This window comes from Rhipicephalus microplus, unplaced genomic scaffold (genome assembly GCF_043290135.1).
Source record: "Rhipicephalus microplus isolate Deutch F79 unplaced genomic scaffold, USDA_Rmic scaffold_244, whole genome shotgun sequence".
In the NCBI taxonomy this organism is placed as follows: Eukaryota; Metazoa; Arthropoda; class Arachnida; order Ixodida; family Ixodidae; genus Rhipicephalus; species Rhipicephalus microplus.
In genome coordinates this window covers 157,501-172,500 of record NW_027464815.1, presented here as the reverse complement: position 1 = coordinate 172,500, position 15,000 = coordinate 157,501, and the positions used below count along the sequence as shown (strand labels likewise).

Here is a 15,000-nt window from a genome sequence, read left to right as displayed (position 1 = left end):
TTGCGCCGCCCCGGCTGACGCGGTTTTTGCCGCCCCGGCTGACGCAGTTCGGACTTAGCACTTTTCGGCTGTGCCTGGCTGGCGGCCCACTCACTCGATCGCCATGTCTGTTTGCCACAGTTTTCCCGGTGGTGCCGCACCCGGGCTCGCCCCGGCTGACGCGGTTTCGTGCCGCCCCGGCAGACGCGGTTTTCGCGCCGCCCCGGCTGACGCGGTTTCGTGCCGCCCCGGCAGACGCGGTTTTTTGCCGCCCCGGCTGACGCAGTTCGGACTTGGCACTTTTTGGCTGAGCCTTGCTGGCGGCCCACTCACTCGATCGCCATGTCTGTTTGCCACAGTTTTCCCGGTGGTGCCGCACCCGGGCTCGCCCCGGCAGACGCGTTTTTTTTTTCTTTCGCCCCGGCTGACGCAGTTTTCGCGCCGCCCCGGCAGACGCGGTTTTCGCGCCGCCCCGGCAGACGCGGTTTTTTGCGCCGCCCCGGCTGACGCAGTTCGGACTTGGCACTTTTTGGCTGAGCCTGGCTGGCGGCCCACTCACTCGATCGCCATGTCTGTTTGCCACAGTTTTCCCGGTGGTGCCGCACCCGGGCTCGCCCCGGCTGACGCAGTTTTCGCGCCGCCCCGGCTGACGCGGTTTCGTGCCGCCCCGGCAGACGCGGTTTTTTGCGCCGCCCCGGCTGACGCGGTTTTTTGCCGCCCCGGCTGACGCAGTTCGGACTTGGCACTTTTCGGCTGTGCCTGGCTGGCGGCCCACTCACTCGATCGCCATGTCTGTTTGCCACAGTTTTCCCGGTGGTGCCGCACCCGGGCTCGCCCCGGCAGACGCGTTTTTTTTTTTTTCTTTCGCCCCGGCTGACGCAGTTTTCGCGCCGCCCCGGCTGACGCGGTTTCGTGCCGCCCCGGCAGACGCGGTTTTTTGCGCCGCCCCGGCTGACGCGGTTTTTGCCGCCCCGGCTGACGCAGTTCGGACTTAGCACTTTTTGGCTGAGCCTGGCTGGTGGCCCACTCACTCGATCGCCATGTCTGTTAGCCACAGTTTTCCCGGTGGTGCCGCACCCGGGCTCGCCCCGGCTGACGCAGTTTTCGCGCCGCCCCGGCTGACGCGGTTTCGTGCCGCCCCGGCAGACGCGGTTTTCGCGCCGCCCCGGCTGACGCGGTTTTTGCCGCCCCGGCTGACGCAGTTCGGACTTAGCACTTTTCGGCTGTGCCTGGCTGGCGGCCCACTCACTCGATCGCCATGTCTGTTTGCCACAGTTTTCCCGGTGGTGCCGCACCCGGGCTCGCCCCGGCTGACGCAGTTTTCGCGCCGCCCCGGCTGACGCGGTTTCGTGCCGCCCCGGCAGACGCGGTTTTCGCGCCGCCCCGGCTGACGCGGTTTCGTGCCGCCCCGGCAGACGCGGTTTTTTGCCGCCCCAGCTGACGCAGTTCGGACTTAGCACTTTTTGGCTGAGCCTTGCTGGCGGCCCACTCACTCGATCGCCATGTCTGTTTGCCACAGTTTTCCCGGTGGTGCCGCACCCGGGCTCGCCCCGGCAGACGCGTTTTTTTTTTCTTTCGCCCCGGCTGACGCAGTTTTCGCGCCGCCCCGGCAGACGCGGTTTTCGCGCCGCCCCGGCAGACGCGGTTTTTTGCGCCGCCCCGGCTGACGCGGTTTTTTGCCGCCCCGGCTGACGCAGTTCGGACTTGGCACTTTTTGGCTGAGCCTGGCTGGCGGCCCACTCACTCGATCGCCATGTCTGTTTGCCACAGTTTTCCCGGTGGTGCCGCACCCGGGCTCGCCCCGGCTGACGCAGTTTTCGCGCCGCCCCGGCTGACGCGGTTTCGTGCCGCCCCGGCAGACGCGGTTTTTTGCGCCGCCCCGGCTGACGCGGTTTTTTGCCGCCCCGGCTGACGCAGTTCGGACTTGGCACTTTTCGGCTGTGCCTGGCTGGCGGCCCACTCACTCGATCGCCATGTCTGTTTGCCACAGTTTTCCCGGTGGTGCCGCACCCGGGCTCGCCCCGGCAGACGCGTTTTTTTTTTCTTTCGCCCCGGCTGACGCAGTTTTCGCGCCGCCCCGGCTGACGCGGTTTCGTGCCGCCCCGGCAGACGCGGTTTTTTGCGCCGCCCCGGCTGACGCGGTTTTTGCCGCCCCGGCTGACGCAGTTCGGACTTAGCACTTTTTGGCTGAGCCTGGCTGGTGGCCCACTCACTCGATCGCCATGTCTGTTAGCCACAGTTTTCCCGGTGGTGCCGCACCCAGGCTCGCCCCGGCTGACGCAGTTTTCGCGCCGCCCCGGCTGACGCGGTTTCGTGCCGCCCCGGCAGACGCGGTTTTCGCGCCGCCCCGGCTGACGCGGTTTTTGCCGCCCCGGCTGACGCAGTTCGGACTTAGCACTTTTCGGCTGTGCCTGGCTGGCGGCCCACTCACTCGATCGCCATGTCTGTTTGCCACAGTTTTCCCGGTGGTGCCGCACCCGGGCTCGCCCCGGCTGACGCAGTTTTCGCGCCGCCCCGGCTGACGCGGTTTCGTGCCGCCCCGGCAGACGCGGTTTTCGCGCCGCCCCGGCTGACGCGGTTTCGTGCCGCCCCGGCAGACGCGGTTTTTTGCCGCCCCGGCTGACGCAGTTCGGACTTGGCACTTTTTGGCTGAGCCTTGCTGGCGGCCCACTCACTCGATCGCCATGTCTGTTTGCCACAGTTTTCCCGGTGGTGCCGCACCCGGGCTCGCCCCGGCAGACGCGTTTTTTTTTTCTTTCGCCCCGGCTGACGCAGTTTTCGCGCCGCCCCGGCAGACGCGGTTTTCGCGCCGCCCCGGCAGACGCGGTTTTTTGCGCCGCCCCGGCTGACGCAGTTCGGACTTGGCACTTTTTGGCTGAGCCTGGCTGGCGGCCCACTCACTCGATCGCCATGTCTGTTTGCCACAGTTTTCCCGGTGGTGCCGCACCCGGGCTCGCCCCGGCTGACGCAGTTTTCGCGCCGCCCCGGCTGACGCGGTTTCGTGCCGCCCCGGCAGACGCGGTTTTTTGCGCCGCCCCGGCTGACGCGGTTTTTTGCCGCCCCGGCTGACGCAGTTCGGACTTGGCACTTTTCGGCTGTGCCTGGCTGGCGGCCCACTCACTCGATCGCCATGTCTGTTTGCCACAGTTTTCCCGGTGGTGCCGCACCCGGGCTCGCCCCGGCAGACGCGTTTTTTTTTTTTTCTTTCGCCCCGGCTGACGCAGTTTTCGCGCCGCCCCGGCTGACGCGGTTTCGTGCCGCCCCGGCAGACGCGGTTTTTTGCGCCGCCCCGGCTGACGCGGTTTTTGCCGCCCCGGCTGACGCAGTTCGGACTTAGCACTTTTTGGCTGAGCCTGGCTGGTGGCCCACTCACTCGATCGCCATGTCTGTTAGCCACAGTTTTCCCGGTGGTGCCGCACCCGGGCTCGCCCCGGCTGACGCAGTTTTCGCGCCGCCCCGGCTGACGCGGTTTCGTGCCGCCCCGGCAGACGCGGTTTTCGCGCCGCCCCGGCTGACGCGGTTTTTGCCGCCCCGGCTGACGCAGTTCGGACTTAGCACTTTTCGGCTGTGCCTGGCTGGCGGCCCACTCACTCGATCGCCATGTCTGTTTGCCACAGTTTTCCCGGTGGTGCCGCACCCGGGCTCGCCCCGGCTGACGCAGTTTTCGCGCCGCCCCGGCTGACGCGGTTTCGTGCCGCCCCGGCAGACGCGGTTTTCGCGCCGCCCCGGCTGACGCGGTTTCGTGCCGCCCCGGCAGACGCGGTTTTTTGCCGCCCCAGCTGACGCAGTTCGGACTTAGCACTTTTTGGCTGAGCCTTGCTGGCGGCCCACTCACTCGATCGCCATGTCTGTTTGCCACAGTTTTCCCGGTGGTGCCGCACCCGGGCTCGCCCCGGCAGACGCGTTTTTTTTTTCTTTCGCCCCGGCTGACGCAGTTTTCGCGCCGCCCCGGCAGACGCGGTTTTCGCGCCGCCCCGGCAGACGCGGTTTTTTGCGCCGCCCCGGCTGACGCGGTTTTTTGCCGCCCCGGCTGACGCAGTTCGGACTTGGCACTTTTTGGCTGAGCCTGGCTGGCGGCCCACTCACTCGATCGCCATGTCTGTTTGCCACAGTTTTCCCGGTGGTGCCGCACCCGGGCTCGCCCCGGCTGACGCAGTTTTCGCGCCGCCCCGGCTGACGCGGTTTCGTGCCGCCCCGGCAGACGCGGTTTTTTGCGCCGCCCCGGCTGACGCGGTTTTTTGCCGCCCCGGCTGACACGGTTCGGACTTTGCACTTTTCGGCTGTGCCTGGCTGGCGGCCCACTCACTCGATCGCCATGTCTGTTTGCCACAGTTTTCCCGGTGGTGCCGCACCCGGGCTCGCCCCGGCAGACGCGTTTTTTTTTTTTTTCTTTCGCCCCGGCTGACGCAGTTTTCGCGCCGCCCCGGCTGACGCGGTTTCGTGCCGCCCCGGCAGACGCGGTTTTTTGCGCCGCCCCGGCTGACGTGGTTTTTGCCGCCCCGGCTGACGCAGTTCGGACTTTGCACTTTTTGGCTGAGCCTGGCTGGCGGCCCACTCACTCGATCACCATGTCTGTTTGCCACAGTTTTCCCGGTGGTGCCGCACCCGGGCTCACCCCGGCAGACGCGTTTTTTTTTTTTCCTTCGCCCCGGCAGACGTGGTTCCCCCCCCCCCCTCCGTCTTTCTTTTTGTTTTTTTTTTCGCCGCGGCTGAAGTGGATTTTTCGGTGCCTCGACGCCCCGGTAGTCGCGGTTTTTCCGTTTCCGCACGGCCCCGGCTGACGCTGCTCGGTCACAGTCGCCTTTTGTGGTGATTGCAGACTTCTTGAGCGCGGGTGTTTTTTTTTTTGTTGTTGTTGTTGTTTTATTACGCATTCGCTCCAGCAGACGCTGTTTAGACTTTTTGTTTCCTCTTTTATCCTGCGACGAGGTGACGAGGTTTATTCGGTGCCCCGCCGCCCCGGCTGAAGTGATTTTTCCTGTCCCGTGCCGCCCCGGCTGACGCGGTTGGGACTTCGCGTTTGTTCGGCCGCCACGGGTTTTGGCGCACTCGCTCGGTTGCTTGTTGTTGCCACTTGTTGCGAACCCAGGTTTCTTGAGCGAGCGCGGGCGTTTTTTCTTCCTTTCTTTCTTTGTTCTATGTGTTAGCGAATCGGCCTTTAATATCACACGAGGACTCACAACCAACAATTTTCAGTTTGAAGTGTAAAAAATCTGCAGGTGTTGACGTAACTGACTTGCCCCGTACCCTTGAGTACATCCATGAAGTTCTCGTAGTACTACTAAATCGCATTATTCCAAGTGGAGAAATTCCCATAAACTTGCAAACCTCTACACGAAAATCGGTGCGCGTGATAAAGTTGAAAATTATCGTCCGATATCAAATGTGCCTTCTATAACACAAATTCTAGGAAAAAAAAAAAAAAACACTTGTTCGCCGTTTTCTGCGCCGTGACTGGCAGCACTCCGGCGAAGCGAAACGGGGTCGATTCGAGCACGATATCGGCGTCTTTCGACGTGCTCGCCGGCGACCGTCGCACGAGTACGTCGCACGAGCGCGTCTGCCGGGGCGCCGTTTGCGAAGCCGACGCAAAAGTGGGAACCGCCGCTCGGATGATCGCCGCTTTCGGCAGAGTGAGTGTTGGCACTCCGGGGAAGCGAAACAGCGTGAATGCGCCCACGAAATCGGCGTATTTTGAAGTGCCCGCCGGCGACCGTCGCACGAGTACGGTAAACCGCGTCAGCCGGGGCGTAGTTCGGGACGCCGACGAAAAAGTGGGAAGCGCAACTCGGATCTTCGCCGTTTTTGCAGGAGTGAGTGGCGGCCCTCCTGCGAGACCAAGAAGCATCGATTCGTGCACGAATTCGGCGCCTTTCGACGTGATCGCCGGCGACCGTCGCTCGAGTAGGGCAAACCGCGTCTGCCGGGGCGGGCTTCGGGACGCCGATGCGAAAGTGGGAAACGCTGCTCGGATGTTCGCCGTTTTTGGCCGAGTGAGTGCTGGCACACGGGCGAAGCCAAACGGGGCCGATTACGGCACGATATCGGCGTCTTTCGACGTGCCCGCCGGCGACCGTCGCACGAGTACGGTAAACCGCGTCAGCCCGGGCGGAGTTCGGGACGCCGATGCGAAAGTGGAGAACGCCGCTCGGATCTTCGCCGTTTTTGGAGGAGTGAGTGGCGGCACTCCGGAGAAGCCAAGGAGCGCCAATTAGCGCACGATATCGGCGTCTTTCGACGCGCTCGCCGGCGACCGTCGCACGAGTAGGGCAAACCGCGTCTGCCGGGGCGGGGTTTACGACGCCGACGCAAAAGTGGGAACCGCCGCTCGGATGTTGGCCGTTTTTGGCAGAGTGAGTGCTGGCACTCCGGCGACGCGAAAGAGCGCGAATGCGCCCACGAAAGTGGCGTATTTGGACGTGCGTGACGGCGACCGCTGCAGGAGTACGAAAAACCACGTCAGCCGGGGCGAGCGACACACGGCGGTCTGGGTGCTTATCGCTGCTATTATAGGGGCACCCCGGCAGACGCAGAAAAAAAAAAAAAATTTTCGACCTTCTTTTTTGCTGGTCGAGCTCGGGTAACCCAGGTCGCAATGGGAGCCGCGCACGAAAGCGGCGTCGCGAGACGCGTTCGCGGTCGCTAGTCGCACGAGCTCGGCAACCGCGTCAGCCGGCGCGGAGTTCGGGATGCCGACGGCTAAGTGGGTACCGCTGCTCGGATGTTCGCCGTTTTTGGCCGAGTGAGTGCTGGCACTCCGGTGAAGCCAAGGAGCGCCAATTCGTGCACGATATCGGCGTCTTTCGACGTGCCCGCCGGCCACCGCCGCACGAGTACGGCAAACCGCGTCTGCCGGGGCGGGGTTCGCGACGCGTACGCAATAGTGGGAACCGTCGCTCGGATGTTCGTCGTCTTTGGCCGAGCGAGTGCTGGCACTCCGGCGAAGCGAAACGGGGCCGATTCGGGCACGATATCGGCGTATTTCGACGTGCTCGCCGGCGACCGTCGCACGAGTACGGCAAAGCGCGTCTGCCGGGGCGAGGTTTGCGACGCCGACGAAAAAGTGGGAAGCGCCGCTCGGATCTTCGCCGTTTTTGCAGGAGTGAGTGGCGGCCCTCCTGCGAGACCAAGAAGCATCGACTCGCGCACGATATCGGTGTCTTTCGACGTGCCCGCCGGCCACCGCCGCACGAGTACGGCAAACCGCGTATGCCGGGGCGGGGTTGGCGACGCCGACGCAAAAGTGGGAACCGCCACTAGGATGTTCGCCGTTTTTGGCAGAGTGAGTGCTGGCACTCCGGCGAAGCGAAAGAGCGCGAATGCGCCCACGAAAGTGGCGTGTTTGGACGTGCTTGACGACGACCACCGCAGGAAAACGAAAAACCACGTCAGCCGGGGCGAGCGACCCATGGCGGTCTGGGTGCTTATCGCTGCTATTATAGGGGCACCCCGGCAGACGCAAAAAAAAAAAAAAAAATTTTTTTCGACATTCTTTTTTGCTCGTCGACCTCGGGTGACCCAGGTCGCAGTGGGAGCCGCGCACGAAAGCGGCGTCGCGAGACGGCTTCGCGGTCGCTAGTCGCACGAGCTCGGCAACCGCGTCTGCCGGGGCGGAGTTCGGGACGCCGACGGCTAAGTGGGAACCGCCGCTCGGATGTTCGCCGTTTGTGGCCGAGTGAGTGCTGGCACTCCGGCGAAGCCAAACGGGGCCGATTCCGGCACGATATCGGCGTCTTTCTACGTGCTCGCCGGCGACCGTCGCACGAGTACGGCAAAGTGCGTCTGCCGGGGCGGGGTTTGCGACGCGTACGCAATAGTGAGAACCGTCGCTCGGATGTTCGTCGTCTTTCGCCGAGCCAGTGCTGGCAATCCGGCGAAGCCGAACGGAGCCGATTCGGGCACGATATCGGCGTCTTTCCACGTGCTCGCCGGCGACCGTCGCACGAGTACGGTAAACCGCGTCAGCCGGGGCGGAGTTCGGGACGCCGATGCGAAAGTGGGAAGCGCCGCTCGGATCTTCGCCGTTTTTGGAGGAGTCAGTGGCGGCACTCCGGTGAAGCCAAGGTGCGCCAATTCGCGCACGATATCGGCGTCTTTCGACGTGCCCGCCGGCCACCGTCGCACGAGTACGGCAAACCTCGTCTGCCGGGGCGGGGTTTGCGACGCCGACGCAAAAGTGGGAACCGCCGCTCGGATGTTCGCCGTTTTTGGCAGAGTGAGTGCTGGCACTCCGGCGAAGCGAAAGAGCGCGAATGCGCCCACGAAAGTGGCGTGTTTGGACGTGCTTGACGACGACCACCGCAGGAAAACGAAAAACCACGTCAGCCGGGGCGAGCGACCCATGGCGGTCTGGGTGCTTATCGCTGCTATTATAGGGGCACCCCGGCAGACGCAAAAAAAAAAAAAATTTTTTTTCGACATTCTTTTTTGCTCGTCGACCTCGGGTGACCCAGGTCGCAGTGGGAGCCGCGCACGAAAGCGGCGTCGCGAGACGGCTTCGCGGTCGCTAGTCGCACGAGCTCGGCAACCGCGTCTGCCGGGGCGGAGTTCGGGACGCCGACGGCTAAGTGGGAACCGCCGCTCGGATGTTCGCCGTTTGTGGCCGAGTGAGTGCTGGCACTCCGGCGAAGCCAAACGGGGCCGATTCCGGCACGATATCGGCGTCTTTCTACGTGCTCGCCGGCGACCGTCGCACGAGTACGGCAAAGTGCGTCTGCCGGGGCGGGGTTTGCGACGCGTACGCAATAGTGAGAACCGTCGCTCGGATGTTCGTCGTCTTTCGCCGAGCCAGTGCTGGCACTCCGGCGAAGCCGAACGGAGCCGATTCGGGCACGATATCGGCGTCTTTCCACGTGCTCGCCGGCGACCGTCGCACGAGTACGGTAAACCGCGTCAGCCGGGGCGGAGTTCGGGACGCCGATGCGAAAGTGGGAAGCGCCGCTCGGATCTTCGCCGTTTTTGGAGGAGTCAGTGGCGGCACTCCGGTGAAGCCAAGGTGCGCCAATTCGCGCACGATATCGGCGTCTTTCGACGTGCCCGCCGGCCACCGTCGCACGAGTACGGCAAACCTCGTCTGCCGGGGCGGGGTTTGCGACGCCGACGCAAAAGTGGGAACCGCCGCTCGGATGTTCGCCGTTTTTGGCAGAGTGAGTGCTGGCACTCCGGCGAAGCGAAAGAGCGTGAATGCGCCCACGAAAGTAGCGTATTTGGACGTGCTTGACGGCGACCGCCGCAGGAGTACGAAAAACCACGTCAGCCGGGGCGAGCGACCCACGGCGGTCTGGGTGCTTATCGCTGCTATTATAGGGGCACCCCGGCAGACGCAGAAAGAAAAAAAAAAATGGGGACATGGCGTGCGTCACCGTGCGGCTTCGCAGCGTTGCCGAAGTCGCCGAGCCCTTCGACTGAGCCGAACGGCGGACAGGGAACGTTGGTCGGCCGTTCTAACCTGTCGGTGCCACGCCGAGACGTCGTTAAGGAAAACCGCGTCGTGGGCCTCTACGACGCCGTCGAGTCGTTGTACGTTTGGTGTCCAGCGTGTCGGCGGCGAGTAGCGGACACGTCGTTCACGACTTCGGTCTTTCGCAGTCGACGCGAACTTGCGGAGAGTCGTGGTGCCTCACGTTTTCGGCAGAAACCGCGGCGGAATTTTCCCGTGCGTGCGCGCACGACCTCGGTGCTGTGCCGTCAGCGTAGTGTTGCACAAACTCGTGGCCTACCCAAGGTGCGGTACGTTTGCGGCCGTATCCTCGGTGGGAATTTCGTGAGTAGGGTCGCAAATTCTACGACCTCGGCGGGTTTGAGAGCGACGTAGACTTGTGGCACGCTCAACATGCCACACGTTTCGGGGCACACCCGCGGTGAAATTTTCTCGAGTACGCTCGTATTAGGGCCCAAGGAGGTCTGGGTACTTATCGCTGCTATTATGTGGGGGTTCTCGTGAGCGGCGTACGCGAAAGCGACCGGGTGTCTGATATGCGGCGGGCTTCGGCCTCGTCAAGCGTGTCCTCGGGTCTGCTCCAGGGGAATCCACGGCAGTCGTCTGCAGCCTCATCCGCTTGATGCGTTAGGGGCTGGTTGTCGGACGGTGCCGTTTTACCACGATATCGAGGTGTGTTCCGTGTCGTCCTCGGGCGATTCAGATGCGAAAGCGCCGAAGACGCGGGCGTGACCCGTCGTCTGGCGGCTTTGCAGTCTCGGCTCCGTTGCTAGTTCCGGCCGGTCCACCGACAGTGCAGCGGGCTTGGGCAACCCGCACGGCGCGACCGAGTCGATGCAACGAAAAAGAGCGAGCATGAACGTGCTTCTTGCCGCACGGCTCCCACTCGTCTTTCGGGAAGGTTGTGCCGTAGCGAGCTCGAACGCCGTCATCTCGGAGTGCAAAATAAGCGTGTTGGGGCGCCTGAAGGTGGCCTCCGCCGCACACAGACTGCGTCCGGCCCGCCGAGGGCGAGGACGGACGCGCAGTCGAACGATTACCTGGTTGATCCTGCCAGTAATCATATGCTTGTCTCAAAGATTAAGCCATGCATGTCTAAGTACATGCCGAAATAAGGCGAAACCGCGAATGGCTCATTAAATCAGTTATGGTTCCTTAGATCGTTTCTTCCTACTTGGATAACTGTGGCAATTCTAGAGCTAATACATGCAGTGAGCCTGGAGCCCTTTGGGTAACGGGTGCTTTTATTAGACCAAGATCGATCGGGTTTCGGCCCGTATTGTGTGGTGACTCTGGATAACTTTGTGCTGATCGCATGGCCACGAGCCGGCGACGTTTCTTTCAAGTGTCTGCCTTATCAACTTTCGATGGTAGGTTACTTGCTTACCATGGTTGTTACGGGTAACGGAGAATCAGGGTTCGATTCCGGAGAGGGAGCCTGAGAAACGGCTACCACATCCAAGGAAGGCAGCAGGCGCGCAAATTACCCACTCCCGGCACGGGGAGGTAGTGACGAAAAATAACAATACGGGACTCTTTTGAGGCCCCGTAATTGAAATGAGTACACTCTAAATCCTTTAACGAGGATCAATTGGAGGGCAAGTCTGGTGCCAGCAGCCGCGGTAATTCCAGCTCCAATAGCGTATACTAAAGCTGCTGCGGTTAAAAAGCTCGTAGTTGGATCTCAGTTCCAGACGAGTAGTGCATCTACCCGATGCGACGGCTCGGACTGAACATCATGCCGGTTCTTTCTTGGTGCACTTCATTGTGTGCCTCGAGATGGCCGGTGCTTTTACTTTGAAAAAATTAGAGTGCTCAACGCAGGCGAGTCGCCTGAATAAACTTGCATGGAATAATAGAACAAGACCTCGTTTCTGTTCTGTTGGTTTTTGGAATACGAGGTAATGATTAAGAGGGACGGACGGGGGCATTCGTATTGCGGCGCTAGAGGTGAAATTCTTGGACCGTCGCAAGACGAACTACTGCGAAAGCATTTGCCAAGAATGTTTTCATTGATCAAGAACGAAAGTCAGAGGTTCGAAGGCGATCAGATACCGCCCTAGTTCTGACCATAAACGATGCCAACCAGCGATCCGCCTGAGTTACTCAAATGACTCGGCGGGCAGCTTCCGGGAAACCAAAGTATTTGGGTTCCGGGGGAAGTATGGTTGCAAAGCTGAAACTTAAAGGAATTGACGGAAGGGCACCACCAGGAGTGGAGCCTGCGGCTTAATTTGACTCAACACGGGAAAACTTACCCGGCCCGGACACTGGGAGGATTGACAGATTGAGAGCTCTTTCTTGATTCGGTGGATGGTGGTGCATGGCCGTTCTTAGTTGGTGGAGCGATTTGTCTGGTTAATTCCGATAACGAACGAGACTCTAGCCTATTAAATAGGTGCGGGGTTCCCAGCACCTTACAACCTTCTTAGAGGGACAAGCGGCTCCTAGCCGCACGAAACAGAGCAATAACAGGTCTGTGATGCCCTTAGATGTCCGGGGCCGCACGCGCGCTACACTGAAGGAAGCAGCGTGTCTTTATCCCTGTCTGAAAAGACTGGGTAACCCGTGGAACTTCTTTCGTGATTGGGATAGGGGCTTGCAATTGTTCCCCTTGAACGAGGAATTCCCAGTAAGCGCGAGTCCTAAGCTCGCGTTGATTACGTCCCTGCCCTTTGTACACACCGCCCGTCGCTACTACCGATTGAATGATTTAGTGAGGTCTTCGGACCGATGTCCGGCGCGGCCTTTCGGTTGCGCCGGTCTGTTGGAAAGATGACCAAACTTGATCATTTAGAGGAAGTAAAAGTCGTAACAAGGTTTCCGTAGGTGAACCTGCGGAAGGATCATTAACGGATTGTGAAGGGTGAGCGCCTCAGCTGCGTCTGCGCCCGACACTTTCTGCCGCTGACCCCGTTTGGACGCGGGGTCGGCTTTTCCCCACGGGGCTGCCTGAATGTGGAGCGGCACCCCGTGACAAATTGTTGCGCCCAGCGGACGCCAACACCGCGACCTTGGACGGTCGGCCAGGTGGCGGACGCGGGTACAAACGGCGCAACGCACTCATAGGTCGGCTTTCGACCCGCCACTGCACCGTGGCTCGAAGCGCTCGAAATGCGCGACCCGACCGCTGCGGGACCGCCTAGTACTGTAAACAGGAGCGGCGGAGCGCGAACGGCGAGTCGTGGTTACGTCGGTAGAAGGCGAGGCTGCGCGTTCCCGAAACGCCAGCCGAGTGCCCTCCCGACCGTTCGAGCGTGCAAGAACGAGACCCGACAATCGCGCGGCGACTGCCAAGTACGAGAGGAACGGCACAAGCGTCGGCGGTCGGTCAAGGAACTGGCGATGTGACGGGTCCGCTGTGCACCAGTGCATACCGTCCCGCCGTCCGCGGCAAGCGCCTCCGCGTCCTCGGGTGACGGAGGCTGCCGGTCGGTTCTTGCAGGCGAGGGATCTCGCTGGCACCGGTTCGCGTTGACGCGCGGCCGGTCATGGCACGGCGATGCGACGGCCGAGGTGCGCAGTACTCGATGGAGGAACCGCACGCTCCGATGACCGTCCCGCCCTCCGCGGCGTATGCGTACCGACCGTAATGGTTGCAGCAGCGCCGGCCGGCTTTTGAATTCGCCACACGAAACACGGTGCGAGATCGCGGTTAGGGGAGCGTCGACGTTGCCAGGCGTTTTGCTTGCTGCCGAGGGAAAGGCGGCACGGCCACGTCGCGCTCGTCGCGATTAGCGGGTCTGCGCGCTTTGGGAAGGTGCCGCAACGACTTGCCGAAAGAGGAAGCACGGAAGAACGAGGGACTTGGACGTCCCGACAATTGAACGCACTTGCGGCCAGGCCCTTGCTGGCTTCGTTCTTCCGCCTCGAGTAGGCTCGTACGCGGCTCCGGCGCCGAAAGTGGTCCTTGGCACCGACTTCGGTGGACGTGGGAAGTGCCGCGCAAGTACGGCGCGCCTGGCTCCACCTGTTGGCTAAAGTAGGCAGCCGGATCGGCATTTTGGTGTGCGGTGGCAAACCGTGGATGCGAAAAAAGCTTGTGCGATTTCGTGGAACAAAAAGCGGGGGTCCCCCTTTTTATGCGGAGGAGACCGACCCGCCCGCCGTGGTGAACCGCGACGCCACGGTAAAAACGGGAGAGGCTTGTCGATGGGACCGTGCATCCCGCGCTCCACGGAGGCCGGGAGGCGGCCGCCCGAGGAAATGTGTAGCCGTCGAGGCCCGCATCTGCGTGCACTCTTATCCAAATGGGTGTACCGCAGGCATTTTCTGGTTAGGCGGGCCAATGAGAGCGAGCACACAACGATACCTACGGGTCCGGCTTGGAGAACCGGCTTCGACGCCTCCCGAGTATTTATAGAGGGGTGGACCACGAAAGCACTCGCAAGTAGCGGAAGCGAAACGCCGTCCGAAACACACCGTTTGCTCGATTTGCGGCAGCCGAAAAAGGCGCGGCAGAGTTTTGGAGTCCAAGCGTGCGCTGAAAAGCGCCCTTCTTGGCCACTGTTTGGCCGAGTGCCAGAAACGTTTGGTTTTGACTGTACGGAATTGAACAAACACTTTTTCACGACTCTAAGCGGTGGATCACTCGGTTCTCGGGTCGATGAAGAACGCAGCCAGCTGCGAGACTTGGTGTGAATTGCAGGACACACTGAGCACTGATTCTTTGAACGCACATTGCGGCCTTGGGTCTTCCCTTGGCTTCGTCTGTCTGAGGGTCGGATCACATATCAAGAGAGCCTTCGGCGCACAAGGGAACGTGAGCCGTCGACTCGTTTTGACCGCGTCGGCAACACGGACAGCACGCTGAACACCTCACAGCGAGCGCCAACAGCGGCCACTCAAGGGCGAGACGGTGGCGACCGTCGTGCCAGAGCCCAACCGAAACGGGGGCGACCGACTGCATTGAGGATGTGGCACCTCGTTGAGACCGCCGCAGGACTTCGAGTCGGAAGGAAGCCTGCAGGGAAAGTGCGGTCGAGGTTGCGTACTCCTCTCTGCGACCGGGCGCGCAAGAGCTGCGAGAGCCACGGACGCGCAACTTTAACGCACGGTAAACACGAGGAGCGAAAGCCGGCCAGCAAAGCTTCTCCAGCCGTGCGCAAAGTGCGCGAGATCGCAGCCTTGCGTTGCGCTTGTTGCCCTCGAAGTAAGCAGGGTGTCCCGTAGACCGGGCGCTCGAACACGCTGCGGGGCCGTGCCTCCTCCAGGCTTTGCCGCGCGAACAGGGAACGTTCGCGCGCAAAGCGCAGGGAGGTGAGGAGGCTGCGCCCGACGTTTGCGGTTCGCTGCGTACGCGGTTGATGCGGAGAGCACGGCGCGACGACTTGCCGCGAAGCGGAAAAAGTCTCCCGCACGAGTTGGCGAAACGTTGGCGAAGCTTAAGGCGTTCTCGTCGTAGTCCGCCGTCGGTCTAAGTGCTTCGCAGTTCCCGTCCCGTTCAAAAAACTGGGCCACTCCAGTTGGGGCGGGGGCGACGCTACACGAGACGATGCCTCTCGCCAGGCTGCGTGGCTGCCCTTGCGGCGGCGGCGACTGGCCTCGGCGGTGTTTGGGCTTTCGACACGGTCGTTTATCAC

General features: G+C 62.0%; 2 non-coding genes across 2 annotated transcripts; both read left to right on the top strand.

The window, feature by feature from the left end:
- The first annotated feature begins 10,455 nt into the window (after positions 1-10,455).
- On the top strand, positions 10,456-12,270 carry LOC142792770 (small subunit ribosomal RNA). Its single transcript, XR_012891192.1, has one exon. It is a non-coding gene; the product is annotated as a small subunit ribosomal RNA (ribosomal RNA).
- Positions 12,271-13,989: 1,719 nt separating this feature from the next.
- LOC142792753 (5.8S ribosomal RNA) lies at positions 13,990-14,142 on the top strand. The gene has a single exon (XR_012891175.1). It is a non-coding gene; the product is annotated as a 5.8S ribosomal RNA (ribosomal RNA).
- Positions 14,143-15,000: the final 858 nt, after the last annotated feature.